The sequence below is a fragment of the Protopterus annectens genome, chromosome 7.part0 (genome assembly GCF_019279795.1).
Source record: "Protopterus annectens isolate FY-2018-M chromosome 7.part0, PAN1.0, whole genome shotgun sequence".
NCBI classification, from domain to species: domain Eukaryota; kingdom Metazoa; phylum Chordata; order Ceratodontiformes; family Protopteridae; genus Protopterus; species Protopterus annectens.
In genome coordinates this window covers 1,378,741,386-1,378,762,920 of record NC_056739.1, presented here as the reverse complement: position 1 = coordinate 1,378,762,920, position 21,535 = coordinate 1,378,741,386, and positions in this window count along the sequence as shown.

Sequence of the window (21,535 nt, the reverse complement as noted above, 5' to 3'; positions counted from 1 at the left end):
GCTTGGACACATCCAGAGTCACTACATGGGGGACTGGGGTGCAACAAGTATATCACCATTTGAAATGTCTCTGGCTGACTGTGATGACCCTGACACATTTGTCATACCTCTCAACCTCAGAGCAAGAAATCTGAACAAAGCCATACATAGAAGTGGGACAAAGGCCCCAAAATAAGGACAATTTTAAAATATTGCTCTTATAAACTTAGAAAGATAATAGAATAGTAGTTCTTGCATTAGTATGAATTTTCTGAAGGATATGAAATCTGAAACTCAAATGTCTGTCATTATTTTCTAACTTCAGTCTTTAATGATTTACCACTAATTTGCCAAAAAAAACACAATTTTATGAAAAATGGACCAAAAATGTGATGCAAAAATATAAACTAGCCACACAATACAGCTGGGAACCTGTCAAAGAAGGGACACTTTTTTAATATTAGTACTGCTAACTTGAGCAGCTGACAAAATAAAAGAATCTACATGCATTTCTCAAATAAAAGTAATCTATAACTCTGATTATTACAGTTATTTCTTAATTGTAAACCCTCCATGTTTTCTTCCAAAATTGCTATTTTGCGGAGGGATTATTAGGGGAAGAGCAACATTTTGAGCTAAATTCGGGGACAGTTGAGAGGTTTGGCTATGCCTAATTCTATAAAGCAATTTATTTGCATGTACCTCTCAACCTGTAAAAGCAATAAATCTGGACAAGGCCAAATATATTGAGGGAACATATAAACAGTACTAAAAATTGCTCTTGTATAAACTGAGACAGTTGATAGAATAACATGTCTTACTTTAGCATGCATTTTTCTGAAGGTTATGAAGTCTGAAACTCAGTGTGTCATTATTTAGTGACTTAATTCCTAAATGATTTTCCAAAAAACCACAAATTTTATGAGGAACAAACCAAAAATAAGAAGCAAAAATCTATTCATTCTGTGAAAATCTGGACAGTTGGGAGGTATAGTTCAGCTGGGGTTGTCTTTGAGTTTGCTGCCCTTCCCCCTCACAAAATCATGGTCGAATGGAGCCCTCCCCCCTGCAGCCATTCCAATGATCCATTACTTGGCTATTTCACTCCATTTACCATAAACACTCATGTGCATACTGCTTTACTTCTATGATGATTTGGATTTCATTTGAAAGTTTTATTTTGCATTTTACAGCACAAACACTAAGACATCTGCTAAACAAAGCAATGCAGTCTCACAATGAAAATAGACTTAGCATTAAAACTTATCTGCCCTTGAAACTCACATTCATTGAAACAGCATTGAAACCCACATTCAAAGAAAATACATTTTGCCAGTGGCAGATAAAGATTAACTTTGGGCTGTTTTCAAATCATAGGCCCATTGCACATGAAACATACATGTGCTCTTTGATACACCTTCCTGATTGTCATAAATTATATTCCTTGTACAATACAGTACAGTTGTTAGATGGCATTTTAAATTTATTGTTTTGAATATTTTTCCAGTAAACAATGAAACAAAATGCATGCACCAATGACAAAACTACCCAATTCAGAACATTTCCATCATAAAAGTCTACTCAACCTTCTACAGTTCACCAGTATCAGTAAATATGCACAATCTCTGAAGTAGTAAAAGTCATCTAAATAATTCCACATTAAATAAATCTGTAACAATGAAGAGGTTGCTGCTAGCAAACAACTTTATATGTCATTGTTTATTCATCTACAAATAAAGTGCCTGTTGCCCTTGAGGAATAAATTGCCTATGTTGCATGCATTCAAAAAAATGATAAGCTAGTAATATCGCAATAGGGACTGTATGGCAAACTGATAACAGGTTCATAGTTACTACTCTAGGTATCTTTGCCAAAAAGGACTGCAGCATCCACCCACATTAAAACACAGTACAGTATCAGCAATGCATCTATTTATTCTGGGAGTAGAACCCACAGCCTTCTGCATCAAAAGCAAACATACTACCTGTTGTCTATTAACAATGCAAGTAGACTCAGAATAAGCAGCACTAAAGTTTTGTTCCCCTGCAGCTCTCAGCTCCTTGTAAAATCTACTCGACACCCAGTTGTATCTCTGAACTTTGCAGCACAAGAAATCTGGGAAAAGCCGAAATTTATTGGGGGGGGGGGGGACAAAAACCCAAAAAACAGGGACACATTTTAAACATTGCTTGTATAATGTTGGAAAGTTGCTAGAATAAAATGCTGTGTTACCACCATACATTTCAGTGCCACATCTTTAACCCAGGGGACCCTGTGCAAAACAGTCAGAGAAACATACCACTATGCAAATCAGCTGTTTTGTGAAAGAGAGGAAGACGAACTTAAATGGCTACCATTTAGTGAATTCAGTTCTCACCATAGCTGTCAACCTCTTGGCACAAAACACCTGAACAAAGCCAATAATGGGGGAATACAGCCCCCAAACATATCCAGTGAATTCAGTTCTCACTATAGCTCTCAACCTCTTAGCAAAAAACATGTGGACAAAGCCAGTAATGGGGGGGGATACAGCCCCCAAACATTCAATGAATTCAGTTCTCACCATAGATAACTCTCAACCTTAGCACAAAATACCTGGACGAAGCCAATAATGGGGGAATACAGTCCCAAAAATAGGGACAAATTTCAAATATCCATGTTATAAACTTAGACAACTGCTAGAATAAACAGTTTTGTGTTACCATGTACTTTCTGAAGAATATGAAGTCTGAAATTCAAATGCCTGTTATTTTTAAACATTTAACAAGGAAACTAGTCTGACTTGGAACAAATGACAATTTTCAGCAGAGGAGGGAGAAATGCCAGACACATCTTTGTAAGATGGGAGAACATGCAGATAGCACACAGAAGGCACCCCAGCCAAGAATCAAACCAGAGAACCTATAGCTGTTAGGCAATGCTTCCAGTGCACCACTGCACTACAGACTTTGCAAGGAAAAATGTAGACACAGAAACCACAGATTTTATGAGGAACAGAACAAATATGAGGCAAAAATCTGCAAATTTTTTTAGAAATGGTGGTGGATAGGGAATTCAGGTCCTTGCCACCTGCATCCAAGGCACAGGGTTCAAGCCTGAGTATCTCTACCCACCACCATTTGTTCTCTCTAGCCACCAGTAAATAGCAACTGGGGCATTTTACACACAGACACATACACACACACACACCAGCAGTATAATTCATGTCACGAGGCCTTCACATACCTGCTGTAAAACATGTCCTACCTGTTTCACGAACGAAGCCCACAATCCAGCCAGCAACCAAACACTTACCTGAAGCCTTTGTCCAGCAGTAATCCACGAATGAAGCCCGCGCAGCAGTGAAAGTCCCGCAAGAGCAGCTCACCCCTCAGTCCTCATTGGTTCTGCCTGCAGCTGAAGTAGTCCGGAGCTCATCTGTTCTGTGCGGTCGTCACCGCACAGATTCCTGGGTATCTCACAGCAATGATTGCTGGGTACCTCTTTGTCTGTATCCGGACTGCTGATAAAGGCAGTCTGAGTTCTCTAATGTGTCCGCGCATGCTCAGAGGAGTTGGGACTCATGATTTTTTTCTGTTTTTGTTTTCTTGTTTTTACAGATTTTTTCTTTTGTTTTTTTCTAGGTGGGAGGGCTGCAGTCCGGCAGTCCGATAGCACGAGCCACCCCTGGTTATTACCATGTATGGGACTGATGTGGTTTCCTTAACTAGGAGTCTATGCTCCTATTCAGAATGACTATGGGGCCACTATCTCTAGGATTTTGATGAGAACTCTGATGCAGACAATAGTAAAAACTCTGCTTCTGTTTAATGTGATTCTTCTAAAGGTGATCAGGTTCAAAAACACAAACAGGTGTTCATCTTTCCACAAGTGCTAGCTAGGTTTAGAGATGTATTTGACTGGAAGCAATCTGGAGCTACGCCAGAGATTGGCAGAGTTTTTGATATAATTGAGGAATAGATTCCAAATGTTATGGTTGTTCCTTCTCTGTTACTAGCTTTGTCTATAAAACTGCATGTAAAACCTCTTTGACTAGTAAACCAGTTCATAAAAAGACTATGAGGAAGTACAAGGTGTACTCTGATCTTGCAGCATACCTCTTAACATTTCAGCTCAAGAAATCTGGACAAAGCCAGAAATAATGGGAGGACAAAGGTCCCAAAATAGGGGCAGGCTTCAAACATTCTTTCTATAAACTTAGAAAGTTGATGGAATAACACGTTTTGAATTATTATGTATTTCCTGAAGGATGTGAAATTTGAAACTCAAATTTCTGTCATTATTTAGTATTATTTAGTGAGTTTAGTCCTCAGTGATTTGCCAGAAAACCACAAATTTTATAAGGAACAGATCAAAAATATAAGGCGAAAATCTGGACAGTTGAGAGGTATGTTTTACAGCTCTCTTGGCTTCTTTGTCAGCTGACCCAGCTATAGTTTTCCTGTTCCCAACTCTAACAAGAGGTCCCTGACTTCTTCTAACCCTACACTTCTTGATGAAATTGGCAAAGGGTTAGAATATCAGGAAAAAAAATTGTCCCAGTCTAGTAATTTGGTCTTTAGAATTTTAAATTATCAGGTTTTGTGTGGAAATTTATTTTGCAATTTATTTACAGTTGAGATTACTTTCTGTATTTTTGCCTATTGAACAGAAGTGTTATAAGAATGAGATTGTTTCAAATGTAACTCAGGTTTTGAAACATGCTTTGAGGAGTGTCTTGGAAGGTGCAGACACAGTTTCTAGAAATGCAGTCACTTTTGCTGCATTGAGAAGGCATGTTTGGTTACATAACCCAAAATTTCCTGAGGATTTAAAAACTGATATTTTGAAGGCTCCTTTAAGTTCTGTACTAGTGTTTGGTCCTGCTGCTACCCAGATTCTCAAACAATGAAATGATAAGGATAATTGTACGCATAGGAATCTAGAATGTGTCATATTCTCAGGTTCTCCCCAAACAAGGCATCCATCTTCAAAGGGCAGTACAAAAAAATCCCAAGCCTAACAAGAGTCAGGGTACCAAGAGGAAATAGCAGGAGGATAATGCTTCTAAATCAAATAAAATGGATTATTTCCCAAAAAGGATCAATCCCCTGATAAAGGATACATATGCCAAGACTTGGGCATCCTGTTCATTCCTCCTTTTCCCTCCTCCCCTTTCTCCAGGCTTTCCTGCAACTCAGCAGCCTGATCACAAATAGTCTCAGACAAATGGCTGCTGAGAATAATTCAGAGAGGATACTCTTGGTAGTGCACAAAAAAATCCTCCTCCTTTCAGGGTAATCCCCCCACATCCACCAGCCCAGACACAACTGTTATCACTGGTACTCCTTCACATGTTGTAAGCAGCAGTTATACAATCAGATCCTGTACCACACAAAGAAAAAAAGAAGTTATGTACTCACCATAACGTTCCATGTGTGTTGTCCATCTCACCTTCATTCTTCACTGGTTGGGTTTGGAACCGATCCTCGGTTCTGACTTAGTTGTGTACAAAAGCTAGAGGTCCTCCACTGGCTCGTGGCTGTATCCCTATCCCATCATGCCTAGGAAAGCTCTCCAGATCTTGTTTGCTGATAATAGTTTCCAGTGGACTATTCTGAGACTTTCTAGAAATATGAAGTATAATGAAGAAGGTCAGAGAACATTATTTACCAAATGTGACTGCTCGATCTTCCAGAAGCCAAAGGACTGGGGGAAGGAGGGTAGGACGTAAGAATGAAGGTGAGCTGGACAACACACATGGAACGTTATGGTGAGTACATAACTTCTTTATGTGATGTTGTCCTATCTCACCTTCATTCTTCACTGGTTGGGACAGCATCTCTAGCACCATATTTCTTGAGTGGCTCACGGGAGAATATTCTTCAGAACAATAAACCCAAAGGAGGACCTGTTTCTGGAGGCCAAATCCACTTTGTAATGAGTGATAAAGGTATGAGGCCTTACCCATGTTGCAAATGGTATCAATTGGTAGTCTAGCACGATAAGCAGAAGATGCTGCTATAGTGCTTGTAAAGTGAACTTTGACTTTACAAGGAAGATCTTTGTTGTTACATTTGTATACAAAGGTAATACAATCTGATAGCCATTTTGAAAGTGTGATCTTAGAGACAGGAGCACCTTTCTTAGCTTCTGAAAATGAAACAAATAATTGGTCAGATTTTCTGAAGTCCTTTGTCCTATGTAAGTAGAAATATAATTGTCTGTGTACATCTAGTTGGTGTAGCATATATTCTGCCTTGTTGCCATAGTTGGGAAAGAATACTGATAGTTCTATGGACTTATTTAAATTAGACTGTGAGCAAACGTTTGGTAGGAAGGATGGGTTCATTCGAAGGGATACTCTGTCTTTGTGGAAATTTAGATATTGCTGCTAACTGGTCACGAATGGTAGCTGCAGCAATGCCTTCATTAAATAGCTTTATTAGAAATTCAGGAATAGAAGCTATAGGAGCAGAAAAGGGATCAATGGGATTACTTAATGCCCATGAAGAAAATCTTTTCCATTTGCTCATGTAAAGTTTTCTCATTGAAGCCTTATGAGACGAGACCAAGATATGTCTGACCGAGGGGGAAAGGTTAGGGAGCCTGGCTATATTTGGAATCGGAGCATCCAAGCTGCCAATTTGAGGGTTTGAAGAGAGGGGTGGAGCATTCCCAACACATGAGTCAGAAGGTCTGGAACTGGGTCCAGAACTAATGGCTCCTCCTGGAGATGAGGCCAAAGGAAGGGGAACCAAATTTGATGAGGCCAGTATGGGGTGATTAGAATCAGATTACTTCCCAATGAGCTGGCTTTCTGAAGAAGTTTGGGTATCAAGGGAAAAGGAGGGAAGGTATAGAGGAGACCCGAGGGCCAATCATGTACAAGTGCATCCCTTGATGACTCCCCTGGAGAGGGGATTAGAGCAAAATAGCTGCTGCATTTGGCATTCATGAATGTGGCAAAAAGGTTGCAGCAAGGCTGGTCCCATTTGCGGAAAATCATTTCTGCTACTTCTTGTTTTACGGACCACTTGTGAGGCATCAGGATTGCTCTGCTGAGTTTGTCTGCTATCACGCTGGTTTTCCCTGGGATGTGCATTGCTATCAGAAAGTGTTGGGAGGAGGTCGCCCACTGCCATACTCTTACAGCCTCTCGACAAAGGGGGTGGGATCTGGTTCCTCCTTGTTTGTTTATGTACCAAACAACTGACGTCTGTCTGAATTGCAATAGTCCCCATCTGAAGAGAGTCCTGAAGTGCCTGCAACACCAAAAGCACCACTCTCATCTGTAGGATATTGATGTGCAAATGGGCCTCATGTTCCTGCCAAGTGCCTTGGACTGTCTTGCCCAGATAATGTCCCTCCACCTTATCTGGGAAGCGTCCATGGTTACTGTGGCTTAAGACTGTGGAAGGACAAAGGGACAACCTGATGTCATGTGAGTGAAGTGAAACCACCAGCGACGGTCTTTCTTGCAGGAGTCTGTTATCAAAATCTGCTGAGACATGAGCTGTTCCTGGAATGACCACTGAGTGAACAATGGCCACTAGAGAATTCTCATGTGCATGCGAGCTAATGGAACTAAGTTTATCGCTGCTGCAATGGTTCCCAAGACTTTCAGAACTGTTCTTGCCTTTACCCTCTTCTTGGAAAGAAGGTTTAAGACCTGATGTCGCAGAACTAAACCTCTTTTTGGAGGAAATTTTGCCATCATCACTGTTGTGTCTAGATCTGCCCATATAAAGACGATATGTTGAGATGGCAACAAGGCAGATTTTTTGTCATTTATTGTGATTCCTAGGTGAGAGCAGAGAAGTAATGTGGTGCATCTTACTTTTAGTAGTAGATGCCTGGTGGTGGCGGTTAGGAGCCAGTTGTCTAGATATGGAAACACTCAGAATCCTAGATGTCTCAAGTGAGCCATAACCACTGCCATACACTTGGTGAACACTCTGGGGCTGTAGTGAGAACAAAGAACAGAGCTCAAAACTGATAGTGACTGGCTCTCAACCAAAAGCACAGATGATCTGGAAGGCCTGTCCATTTTTTATGTGGTAACACACATCCTGGAGGTCTATAGAATACATCCAATTGTCTTTTCCCAGGAAGAGAAATATTGACTGCAGTCTTACCATCCGGAACTTTGTTTTTGTTACTAATTTGTTTAATCTGCTGAGATCCAGTATGGGTCTCCAGTCCCCTGTTTTCTTTGGAACTAAAAACAACCTTGAGTAAGTTCCAGATCCTATTTGGTCTGCAGGGACTGTTTGGATGACTCTTTTGTCTAGCAACTTTTGAATTTCTAGAGTTGCCTGTTCCCTTTGACTGGGTGGAGCATCCGGGATGTTCTTTATGTTTAGGACGGGGAAGGAAAAGGATATAGAGTAGCCTCTGGATACAATGTTTTGTACCCACTTGTCTTTTGTTATTTCTAGCCAGGCTTCTTGGTACAAAGCTAAGCAACCCCCGACTGCCTCCAGAGATGGACAGATGGGCCTCCCTTCTCAAGCGCTGAAAGGGCCTACCACAGAATTAATCCTTGTCACCCTGATTTTGCGGACCCTCTCTGCCATGTGGATGGCATCTCCCATTAATGCTCCCCCCTCTGCCCCTGGGGGAAGAGTCACCACGTGCATCCTGAAAAGCTCTCTGGGATTTTCAGAACCACATCTTTCCTCCCTTTGACCTTTTGGGTAAGGTCTAAAAGGTAGTGAAAAACAGACTCCTATGGCAGAGAGAGTTTTTCCTTCTTGCTTGCACCTGGTAAGTGTGTCCTTGACTTTTGGCCCAAAGAGTGACAAGCCATCGAAGGGGGCATTAACAAAGGTAGACTGAAAGGCTCTGCAAAGTCACACAAGTGCATCCAGGAATGTCTCCTCAGGGAAATTCCTGAACCCGCTGCCCTGCTCACTCCATCTGCTGCTTAAGAAAAAAGCCTCTTGGAGGATTTAACCATGGAGTTTAAGGTGGATAGCATAGAGAAAACCTTGTCTGAAACTCCCCCAGCTACTTAACCTTGTAGAGTATCTCCTAGCTCTTTCAGCAGATCTCTCTGCAACCTAGTAAAATGGGTCAGATAATTCAGCAATCTGAGAGCAAAAGTCGCTGAAGAGAACATGCACTTCCCATATCTGTCCATCGTATAACACTCCTTGTTCAGTGGATAGACAGAAGAGGATGTCTCTGAAAGTTCCTTTTTGGTGGCTGCTGCCACCACCATAGCATCTATTTAGACACCCTTAGTAAAAAAACTCCTTGTCCGAAGGTGCAGAAATAAACTTATTTGACTTCCGAGGAACAGGTTCCATGGAGTCTGGAGACTTCCACGCCTTTTGACTAACTACATTCATGAGTTCATCAAAGGGTGGAGACACCCAAGAGGTGGAAGGGTGAGACCTGAAAGCCTCCAGGTATACAGACTCCTCCTCAGAAGGGTTGATGAGCTTCCAGCCACCTCTCTGCTTTAGGATTTCTAGGATGTCTGCGAAGGAGACATCCTCAGAGGGTGACTGTGGGGACCCTTCTGATTCATCAAGGTCTGTATCTGAAGTGATGGACTCCTCTGGGGAGTCTAAATGCTTCCTCTTGCACAGTCTCTTTCGATGGACTTCTTCGGAAGGGTATTCTGGAGAGGTTTCGGAAGAGAGGGCTTCACTCGATGGGGCATCCTGAGGCTTTGAGTCTCCACGTCTGTGTGGATATGATGGTACTGAGAGAGACACTGGTGTCTTTGGGGGAAGAATGCCTGTACCTGGGAGTGGAGGCATCACTGGTGACAACACTTTTCTCATCACCTCGAAGGCCCCCTGCCCCCGATCCAAGGAAGCTCCCAGCTCTGAAGAACCGGAAGGCATCCCTGGTTCCAAGGCAGTCGGCTCTGATGCCAATGTCGGAGCCGAGGTCACCTGTGCAAAAGCCCTGAGAGGGAAGTTCGCATCAGACAACTGTCCGACCTGACTTTCCTCCCCAGACCCGGCTGCAGAACATCGGCTCTCAGACCCTCGAGTTCAGATGAAACTGAGGCTGTCAAAGCTGTAGCCGGGCCCGAAGATCCTGGTGCAGGTCTCAGGTCCGGCGGTTCCACTGCAACCAATTCCAGACACTTCGGCTTTGATATCACAGACTGGATTGGAGGAGGAATCAATGGAGGGGGGTGGTCTACATCGGTTCTGAATCCCTCTGGGTTGGAGTTGACAAAAGTTTGGCTAGCACCGATGTCTTCAAAAGTCTCCACACCACGCAATCCACATCATCATCGGAAAGGCTTCTGGATGATCGAGAGGAAGGAGTAGGAGATCTGACTCACTGGAGCAATGGAGATCTCAGGGTTGGGGAGACCGGTTCTAGTTCCGGGACCAGCTCCATATTTTAATTGGCACCAAAACCACAGCAGGAGCCGAGGAGGAAGGTTTTTTGGGCCCGACAGTCTTCGGGTATGAGGATGACTCCTTAGCCAATTTCTCTGTCGGCTCCGAATGAGGAGAAGAAGTAGAAGATCTTTTTCCTGACTTCTCTGTTCTGGAAGATTGGGATTTTGGAGTTTCAATGAACTCTGACCCTCTTCAATTGTCTCTATGAAGGGAGTCTTTACTAACCCTCTCAAAATTAACTTCCTTTTTCTTTCCAATGACACTCTGCTACTGAATGCATGGCAAATGGTACATTATTTCTGCAGATGGCCTGCACCAAGACAGTACACACAAACTGTGTGACCATCAGTTAAAGACATTTTTTGATTACATTTGACACACTTTTTTGAAATCTGAGGGTTTAGATTCTTTCAGATCCTTAGACACTGCAATATCAAAAACCACCAACAACAATAAACCAAGAAAAAAATTACTATTATTAATTAAATTTTTTTTTACAACAAATGCCTAGGCAGTGGAACTTAACTAGAAAAAAACAAGGCAGTTTTCAGAAAAAGGACTAATTTGCCTACTGAGAGAAAGGGTAGGAAATGAAAGAAGGCCCTCTAACTTAAACGGGCCAATGGTAGCTCTCTAACTAAAATGAGGTTACCAGGGAAAGAATTAACTAGATATATTAAATTGTTTAAAACTCTCTAACTTAAAGGAGCTTAACAACAACTGATCAGACACATTATCTAAGATAAGAACTGCTTACTAAATACTATAAATCTTTAACAATTCACAAAGCACAATTATCTCAATATATTCTGAAGAAAAAATATAGACTTAGCCAGAGCCAAAATGGAAGCACCCAATCTTGTTAGTGGCAAAAGAGATCTGGAGAGCTTTCCTAGGGCATGATGGGATAGGGATACAGCCACAAGCAAGTGGAAGACCTCAAGCTTTTGTACATGGCTGAGTTGGAACCGAGGATCCATTCCGAACCCAACCACTGAAGAATGAAGGTGAGATAGGACAACATCACATACAGTTTCATTCCAAAATCTTTTTGGTACCCATAAAGGAACTATCATGGAGACCAGTGTTAGATTTGTTGTACTACACCCTCACAAACTCCACTTGAGTACCTTGTTCCCCATTGGCCCTTTTTTTCAATTATAAAGGAATTCCCAATACTATTCTAGCATGTCCAAAGGTCAGTTGTCAATCTCCTCTCCGGTCCAGCTGGAGAATCTGGGAATCTTGAGGCAATGTTACAACTGCCTCATGTACACAGACAACCCTCTCCTCCTCCCAACAAATTCCAACACATGTGAGAGATGCAACCATATAGCCAAACTGGAGGCTAAGCTCTCTCAACTCAGTATTGGCGTAGCCAGTCAGGAGGAGAAGGAAACCACACTCACTACAATTCCAGTCTCACATAGACCTATCACGACAGCAAACCAAACACATAAACACACAAAAACATACTCGGAGGCTCTAAATAAAAATCTACCTAAGCAGCAGAGACCTCCAAAGCAGACACCCAAGCAACCGCTACCCCAAAACAAAACACGTGCAACACATAGCTCACAAAGCCAGTGGGCCGAACAGTCACAGCCCTTAAGGCTAAACAACACATCTGATACACTTGTGATAGGTGACTCTATCAACAGGCACACTGACGTCCCGCTCACCAGGCTGAACAAGGAGAAGGTCACGGTGAGCTGCCTTTCGGGCGCTAGGATCCGCCACATAACACAAGCACTCAGGTCACTCCAAGGCAAGTACAAATATGACTCAGTCATTGCCCATGCTGGTGTGAATGACCTGAGACGTACCTCCCTGGACTACATGAAAAGAGACATAGAGGAGCTCTCTGAGCATGTAGCCCAGGCTGGTATGACCCTGACCTTGAGTAGCATCTTACCCTCACCAAGAATGATGCCACAATATGAAGACAAGATGATCAATTTCAACAACTGGCTCAAGTATTGGTGTCATTCAAAGGGGATCCAATGCCTGTCAGCCTGGGATGACATGCTCGACAAGCCACGATGCTTCGCTAGGGATGGCTTGCACCTGTCATCCCTGGGCTTTTGGATATTGGCAAAGGCTCTTGCCACCCCCATAGTGCCTTTTTTAGGCAAGGCTCAAGAGACAAACCCACCTCCATAGGTATCACAAGGGATAAGAAACTAAGAGTAATGCTACTCAACGCCAGAAGTCTAAACCTCAAGATGCAAGCACTCGAAACTCTCCTTAGCATGGAGAACATCGATATCTGTGCAGTAACAGAAACCTGGTTCAAGGCTCCTGAGAGCATCCCAGCACTACCAGGTTATACCTCATACCATGCTTTTCAGCCCCAAAACTTGGACTGAACCACAAAAGGAGGGGGAGTATCAATATTCGCCAAAGATACCCACACCTCCAGGTTGGTGGCACAGCACGAAGCATCAGAGACTATCCATGTGCAACTAGCAGTGGGTAAAACTGCCTTCCAGTTTATAGCCTGCTACAGACCACCCTCCCAAACCCAGGAACCCCACTTGGCCTTCCTGAGAACACTGGAAAATATGAAGGTCTCTCCAAACACCATTATATTGGGCGACTTCAACTACCCAAACATAGACTGAGAGCATTACTCTAGCTCCAGCACCCTAGCCCAAAGGTTCCTAGAATTTATAAACTCAAATGCTATGGAACAACTTGTTACCACTCCCACAAGAGGGGAAAACATACTGGACCTGATCATCACCAACATGGGGACTCTATGCTCCAGACCAGAAGTGTATCCCTCACTGGTAAGATCAGACCATAAACTAATCTCACTGGATATTCACATCCCGACCCCACCCCCTGCCCAGAAAACCACAGTGAAAAACTTCTCTAAAGCAAATTTCACACTCCTCAAACCCAAGGTGGAATCCTTCAAAGCCCCCGGGCCTGTGGAAAATACAGCCCAGACTGCAGAATCCTTTATAAATGCATTCTATGAACACCTTCAGGAATGCATGGATCATGCAATCCCAAATAAAACCAAGACCCAATCCTTCAAAGGCAGGCGTCCTGTCTGGTGGACCCCAGCCATAAACAAACTATACAATAGAAGGAGGAAGCTACTACATGACAGAGCAAAATCCCAAAAAGGGAAGGCATCTCTGATCAGTATTAGCAAAAAACTACGGGCACTCATAAAATTGTCTAAGGCCAGCTTCGAGAGAAAATTGCACAGGACACTAAGAATAAGCACAAGGCTTTCTTTAGTTATGTTAGGAACCTGGGTGGGAATTCCCAGATATGTTCAGAATTAGTCCAAAATGACAAAAATACAATCAATCCACAGACATTGCCAACATCCTAGCTGACAGGTTCAGCGCAAACTCCCCCCCCCTCCCCACCAAAAGGGCAAATATCTATCCCAGCAGAGTGCTGCCCCCCCTGACATCTCAGATGCTCAGGTAAGAGCCGCCCTCTCCAAAGCAAAAAACACAGCATCAATGGGACCAGACGGTGTCCCGGGCTACGTCCTACATGAACTCCAAGAAGAGCTAAACCCAAACATAAAACTACTGTTCAATCTCAGCCTTACTACAGGATATGTACCCAAAGAGTGGCGTACAGCAACAGTGGTCCCTCTCCACAAAGGTGGTGCCTCAACGGATCCTGGAAACTATCGCCCCATAAGCCTTACTAGCTTGGTCTGCAAAGCTATGGAAAGGATCATCATGGACCTCATAAATAAAGATATTGGGGACCTACAGATACTGGATCCTACCCAGTTCGGCTTTTTTAAGGGCAGATCCTGCCTCTTAAACCTGGTCGATTTCTTTGAAACAGTCACCAAGGCCATTGATGAGGGGAAGGTGGTCCACACAGCCTACCTGGACCTTGCAAAAGCCTTTGATACAATACCCCACTCGGGCATTATAGATAAGCTCACCAGCTTAAATATAAACCCCTATGTCACTAGATGGGTTGCAAACTGGCTCAAGGACAGAACCCACATGGATAGAATTGCTGTAGCCATGTCAGACTCCAAACCAGTTACAAGTGGCATCCCACAAGGCTCAGTCCTGGGACCTCTCTTGTTCGGTATATATTTCTCGGAGGTACAGGCCAACACGGAAGGACTGTGGCTGACCAAGTTCGCAGATGACTGCAAACTAGGCGCCATAATCGACTCTCCAGCCGACACAAGCATCCTACAAAAGGGCCTCATAGAAACAGACAACTGGTGCCAGAGCCATGGCCTCAAGCTAAACGCCAAAAAGTGTATAGTCATCCCCTTTGGCAAAAACAAAGTGCCCACAAATTACCACATAGGTGGTAATCCATTAAGTATGGAAGAAGTAATTAGGGACCTGGGGACCCACGTTGATAGCAATCTCTCATTTGAAAACCACGCGGCCAAAGTGGTTAGAAAAACATTTGATATAGCCCACCTAATCATGAAGGGATTCACATCTAGATCAGGGGAGGTCATCGTGCCTCTTTACTCATCCCTCATCAGGCCCATAATTGAGTACAATGCCCCTTTTGGGATGTACCTTACCAGACACCTGCAGCAACTGGAAAGACCCCAAAAGTACCTCACCAAGAGGATCAAAGGGCTCAAACAGATGCCATATGCTGCCCGGTTAAAGAAACTCCAGCTCTACTCAGTGGCATACCGCCTGCTCAGAGGCGATCTGTGCCTGATGGATAAAGCCATGTCCAACCCGGAATTAATGGACATGCTGCACCTCAGAAAATCCAAATCCCATTGAGCTACGCGCTCGAGAGACTTGAACCTCAGCACTGAAATAAATAGGACATGCTGGAGGGACAGATTCATAACCCAGAGGCTCCCTTCACTCTGGAATAAAATCCCAGTCCAGTTTAGGCAGAGTCCCTCATTGACTCTCTTCAAGAGGAATCTTGATGAGTGGATGAGAGATCATAGGTTTACCCCGGGTATCACTTCTGTGTCACTGTTAGACAGAGGCATAGTATACTAACCTCGAAAAAGGGCATAGCAAAATTCATTTAAAATGGGTGGCGAAAGTCAAACACACTCTGGCTAGGCTTATAAATGCCCTAGGGCAGATAGCCTAGTATGAACCTATGAACCTATAAATACCTTTATGAAAGTGCCCAAATTCAAAATGCCCAACCTGCAGACAGTCCTACCCTTCTTCCAGACCACTATTTCATGGTGACTTTATATCTGAAAGATACTTATCACGTTCCAATTGCTCTTAATTTCAGGAAATATCTAAGATTTGCTGTGTCTATCTCACATTATCAGTTTTGCGCATTACCATTTGCACTGTCTACTTTGCTTGAGCATTCATGAAGTACCTGTCTCCAGTGGTTACCAGGGTATCCACATTTTCCCTTATTTAGATGACATGCTGATTTGTGCAGAGCCTGTTTCCGGAATCTTTAGACAGCATATCAACCATTCTAGCTCACCTGGGCTTCAAGAAGTTGAACCTATAAAAGTCCTGTCTGACACCCTCTCAAAGAAGTATCTTCCTGGGGTGTATGAGAAACATAGAAAAAAGAATAACTTTTCTACCAGAAGACTAAGTCCTGACTTATTAGAACATCTTCAGGGATTTTTCTCTTCAAGAATTTGCCTCCATAAAAGTTTCTTAAAATTCTAGGCTTCATAGCATCAATTATCATCATGACACCACTGGCCAGCCTCCATATGAGAATAACTCAGTGTTACTTAAAAAATTGTTGGTTCCCAGCACCTGCATCCCTTACAGATCCAGGTATCAGTGCTGGAATTTGTGAAATTAGAGTTATGGGGGTAGAGGGATCAGATGTCTCACTCTCCAGGCCTGCCCTTCTTTCTCCAGACCGCATTTCAATCATTTCAGTAGGATTCATTAGATTTTGCAATGGGAGCTGTATCCAGGGGAGCTCAAGAGAAAGGTGAATTGGATCCTTTGGATGCTACAAAGCACATAAATATCAAAGAATGTTAGTAGTGATTCAGGCCTTAAAAGTTCTTCACTACTTGTGGTCTCCAGTTTCCCTTTTAGTGGTCACAGATAACACCACAGTCATGCGGTGCCTGAACAAACAAGGGAGTACGAGGTTGTACCATCTTTGCTGGTTGGCAGTGATGCCCTGGGAGCTAGTCTTACAGAATTTTCTGATGTTTCAGGCCTCATATATCCCATCAGAGGAAAACATAGTGGCAGACAAACTAAGCAGATATCAGACAGACCCTCACAAGTGGAAATTTAGGACAGAGGTCTTCCAGGATTTGGTCCAGATATGGGGAACACTTCAAACAGATCTGTTCAGCTTCTTTCAAAACATACACCTGGAAAGATTGTGTTCAAGACATCCTTGCAGCCATGCTTGCAGGGGGTCTACTTCATTTGATAGAAAGCACATTTCACTGAAACTCATTTGATAGAAGTCACATTTCACTGAAATTTAATTTCCTGAGCACAATTCACTGAAAGGTCACTTCACTGAAAACTCATTTGACTGAAACTCATTTCGTCAAAAGGTATATGCCCTGTTCCCCACTGTAGTGTGACCCTGGAGTTAGTATATATAGTAAGGGGGACACAGCCCCCCACATAGTTTGGCTATATAATATCTTCAAGAGTTATTAATTTGACTTGTAAGTATGCATATTTATGATTTACAATGTTTCAAATAGGTGGGGGTTATGCCCCCCACACCCCTCAATGTGGGGGGGCTGTGCCCCCACACACACCCTTACTATATATACTAACTCCATGGTCACCCTACAGTGGGGAAGAGGGCATATACCTGTTTAGATTAAATGAGTTTTAGTGAAATGAGTTTTCGGTGACGTGAACTTTCAGTGAATTATGCTCAGGGAATTGAATTTCAGTAAAATAAGACTTCTATCAAATGAGTTTCAGTGAAATGTGCTTTCTATCAAACAAAGTAGACCCACTTGCAGGACAGCTGCATTCTCTTTCCCTTGGGCAGAATGGAAGTGATTTACATACACCATCTAGAAAGGATTTGAATGTCTGGTTTAAACAGGACTTGAGACTTAATACAAATAAACCAACCAACTTTAATGGCTCTTTCAACAATATGTTGTCAACATTTAACAAAAACCTTACTAGGGTATGTAACCTTCAGGTTGACAATGCTTTTTTAACTGAATGTGTAAAGTAAAAAAGGGTACTGAAAGGCTTACAAGTTTACAAATTTCTAAATGTACTGCTACATGGTAGTAGTGAGTATTTAGAGCTTGTGAATATGTTTGAGAGACATGGTAGAGTTAATGCATTTATTATAAAATGGAACAATATACAGATGAATAGCTTATTTGATTAGCTTCATGTTTTAAACAAAAATTTTAACAAGTGATTTACTTTTTGAGTTCAATTTTGGAAAGTATGACAATATTTTTAAGAATGTAGATCAACAAGTGAAAATTAATCTAGAGAAAAAACAAAATAAATTAACGGGGAATGAAATGGATTATATCCACCATAGGGCCTACCCCCTGCGTAGGATTTTTTTTCCAACAAACACCTTTATTAAATTTTCACACAAGACATAGGCAATCTTACATTTATACAAATGAAAAACAAACAACATGACACCACTTTAGTTGCAAACAGTATACATCACAGACACCATTGAAACAACTGTAGTTGGAAACATTATACATCACTTATAATCTATCCAGTCATTGTCAGTTAAGCATTATATGGCTCATTCAAATCCTGCCTCTTAAACCTCGTTCCTGCTCGGCATATATTGTTCCCACAATTCCCATTTTTTCCTATGTAGTTTGCTCCCTCCTTTTACTAAAGATCCCAATTCCAGTTGTTTATCTCTGTTACTATATTAACTACTTCTAGTAAAGTTGGTCTAGACTTTGATTTCCATTTTCTAGTAATTGCTTTTTTGGCATCTCCGACAGAGTGGTCTGCAGGGAATCCCTAAAGTCTGTCAGCTCATTATACTCTAAAAAATATGTTCCCAGCCACCTCTTTCTTGCCCATCACACCTCCAACACTTGCTACCCACCTAAGGGAAAATTCTTTGGAGTTTACTTGAGGTATAAAAATATCTATGTAAACACTTGCAGCAAAGATCCTAAATCTTCTAGACTTTGTTGCATATTTGGGAGATATGCATATATCATCCCATTATCTTTTTGTGAATTGCTTATCCAATCTCTCTTCCCAATCCTTTCTAAGCTTCTGTGATTGATTCTTATAATTATTATGCAGTATCTTATATGCTTCACTAATTATTTATTTTTTAATGGCAGCTTATGTTCTAGATTCTATTAAACATTCTACTAGTGCTAGTCTTTCATTCAGGATCCCCCTATTTATTTCTCTTTACCTATACTCTGATATCAATCCTTGACAGGCAAGGCAATCTCTAACCTGTAGTCCAAATAAATTCTTGGCCTCTTCCCATTCTATGACCTTTCCCCTTCTAGTTATTAGCTCCTAATACCTGGTTCCTTTGCCAGTTTTCTCCAATAAATTCCAGCCCCCTCTTGCCTATTATATGTATCCCTGACCACAGTCATCCCTATCGGCAAAATCTCTTTTCTCCATTCTCATGCTGGTTTGGTTCTTAGAATACTCTGTGCTATGTTATGAATATAATACTCTGCATGATTGTTGTTTTTCTCCTTAAAAGTCTGCATCCAAAATCCCAATCTCTCCTTATTTCTTGAGCTATCTGTCTGTATCAGCATCATTCCTTTCCACTTTGAATTATATTTTTCTGCTTGTGCTATGTACAAGAGCCTTAACTGTGTTGTTGTAAAATACCCCCTCAAATTGGGTAATCCTACTCCACCTCCCTGCCTAGGAAATTTGGTAACATTCAAAACACAGATTTAAATGCCTGACACAAATGTACAAGAGGGTGCTGAACCTATGCAAACAGCTACTGTAGAATACAAAGTTACCCTGGAAACTCAGGCAGGGTCAGAAACTGGGTTAAATCTTGGTGTCAGCATCCTACCTTTCTCTAGAACAAACCGAGTGGAAAGTAGACAGACTACTAGTCCAAATGGGGAAGAAAATATTCATAATAAAGGGTGTTTTTAGTCAGTCCCCAAGGAGGTTCGGAGAGACCAACAAAGACCAGGGGGAGGGGTCAAAAAGTGGTTGGAAAACATTATACATCCCTCAGTTAACAGTAATCCCTAAGAACTGATTCAAGTAAAACATAATGGGATCATACATTCTTGGAAAGGGTTTAACATTTTTAATTATTCTAATGTAGAAGATGTGACAGAATTTTTTACATATTTTTTATAAAAGGATGGAAATTTATTCCTGCATGCCCAATGAACTTGGCTGATACTTTAATAGAATTAAATCTTTTCACAAGGAAATTCAATTTGAAATTGATGTACAACACTTTAGATACAGATAGAAAAGACTTGTTTGTGTAATTGAAAAACAAGAGTACCTACAACCCTCCACTCAACTCTACTCTAGCTTTCTTTGAGAAAACCTGTGAGAGAGAAGAGTTACAGGACTTTGTATGATATCATTTAATCAAAGATGAATGTATTTAATGAGCTTAGGGATAATTTGGATTTGTGGATAATGAAATCAGACAAGGGAGGTGAGTTTGTTATTGTGTATAAGGTTGATTATGTTACCCAAATTTCCAGTATACTTTCTGATACTAACAAGTACATGAATGCTTCTATTAATAAAATTAATGTTACACATCATAAAATTGATTTTTTTTTAGAAGATTTATTCCTACAGGTACTAATTTCTCCAGAACTATTCAACTTTCTACACAATTCCCACCCTTCTATTTAATCTGTATTTGGGATCCCTAAAGTCCACAAGGATATTATTTCAACATCATACAGATTGATAGTGCCTGCACACAATGTTAAGACTCACACTCTAATCATATTCATCAACCAGATTCTTAAGGGGGCATTAAAAGAACCCCATATATTTTAATTGATTCATGGGATTTTCTAAAGAAAATTCAACCATAATTTTATGATAAACAAGCACGTTTCTCTACACTTTATGTGGTAAAGCTATTCACTAGTATTCCCTATAAGGAAGGATTAGAACTTTTTGATTTTGCTTAGTGGAACTCACCGAATTAAAAGGTAGTATGACTAATTTCTTTGTAGATGTTATGGGTTTAGTTTTATCCAATAATATGCACTTTGAATGTGAATTCTTTAGACAAATGAAAGCTATTGCAATGGGGGCCAATTGTGCCCCCATTTATGCAAACCTAGTCATGTTTACTTGGGAGAAACTGTATGTGATTAATTCAGAGTATCAAGAATATTGACACATATATTGATGATACTTGGATGATATATTTATTCTGTTGACACATATATTGATGATACTTGGATGATATATTTATTCTCTGGAAGGATACAAATTCCATTCCTGATAAATTTGTCATTTATATTAACAACACTACTGCCTTTTTCAAATTTACTCACACACACACACACACGCACACACACACACACACACACACACACACACACACACACACACACACACACACACACACACACACATCTGATAAGGTGAACTTTTTAGATGTCACCATTATTAAGAACTTGGAAAAAACATTGTTTTGACTCCACAATATGCAGAAAACCATCCTTTTTTAATAGTTACTTGGATTTCTTTAGTTGCCACCCTAAATATTGTAAAAAAACATGTTTAAGGGTCAGTTAGTAAGGGTAGCAAGGATGTATTCTGATTACAACACATTTTTGATAGAGAGAAAATGGTGGATATGTTCCTACATAGAAACTACCCATGGACATTATTAAATAATATTAAATCATTTATTGTAAAATGTTGGGGTAGTAGATATAAACTCCTTTTGAGGCAGAGCAATCATTACAGGAAGACAAGGTTACACAAAATCAACAAGATGGTGTTAAATACATAAATTATTTTGTGCTTTCAATAATTGTTCAAGCAAAATTAGGAATATTGTATTCAACAACTTGAATATATTGAAAGTTAATGACAAAATTTTTAAAATATGGGGTGCTAAACCCCATTTTGTTTACAAAACAGACAGGAATTGTAAATATCTTTTGGAACATCCTACAAGTATTAACGACAGCATTAAAAAAGGCACCCAAAGATGTGGGTTATATAAACAATGCCCCTACATTTTGGAACAAAATATCATCACATTTAGTTGTTTTTCCCGCAACAAGATAA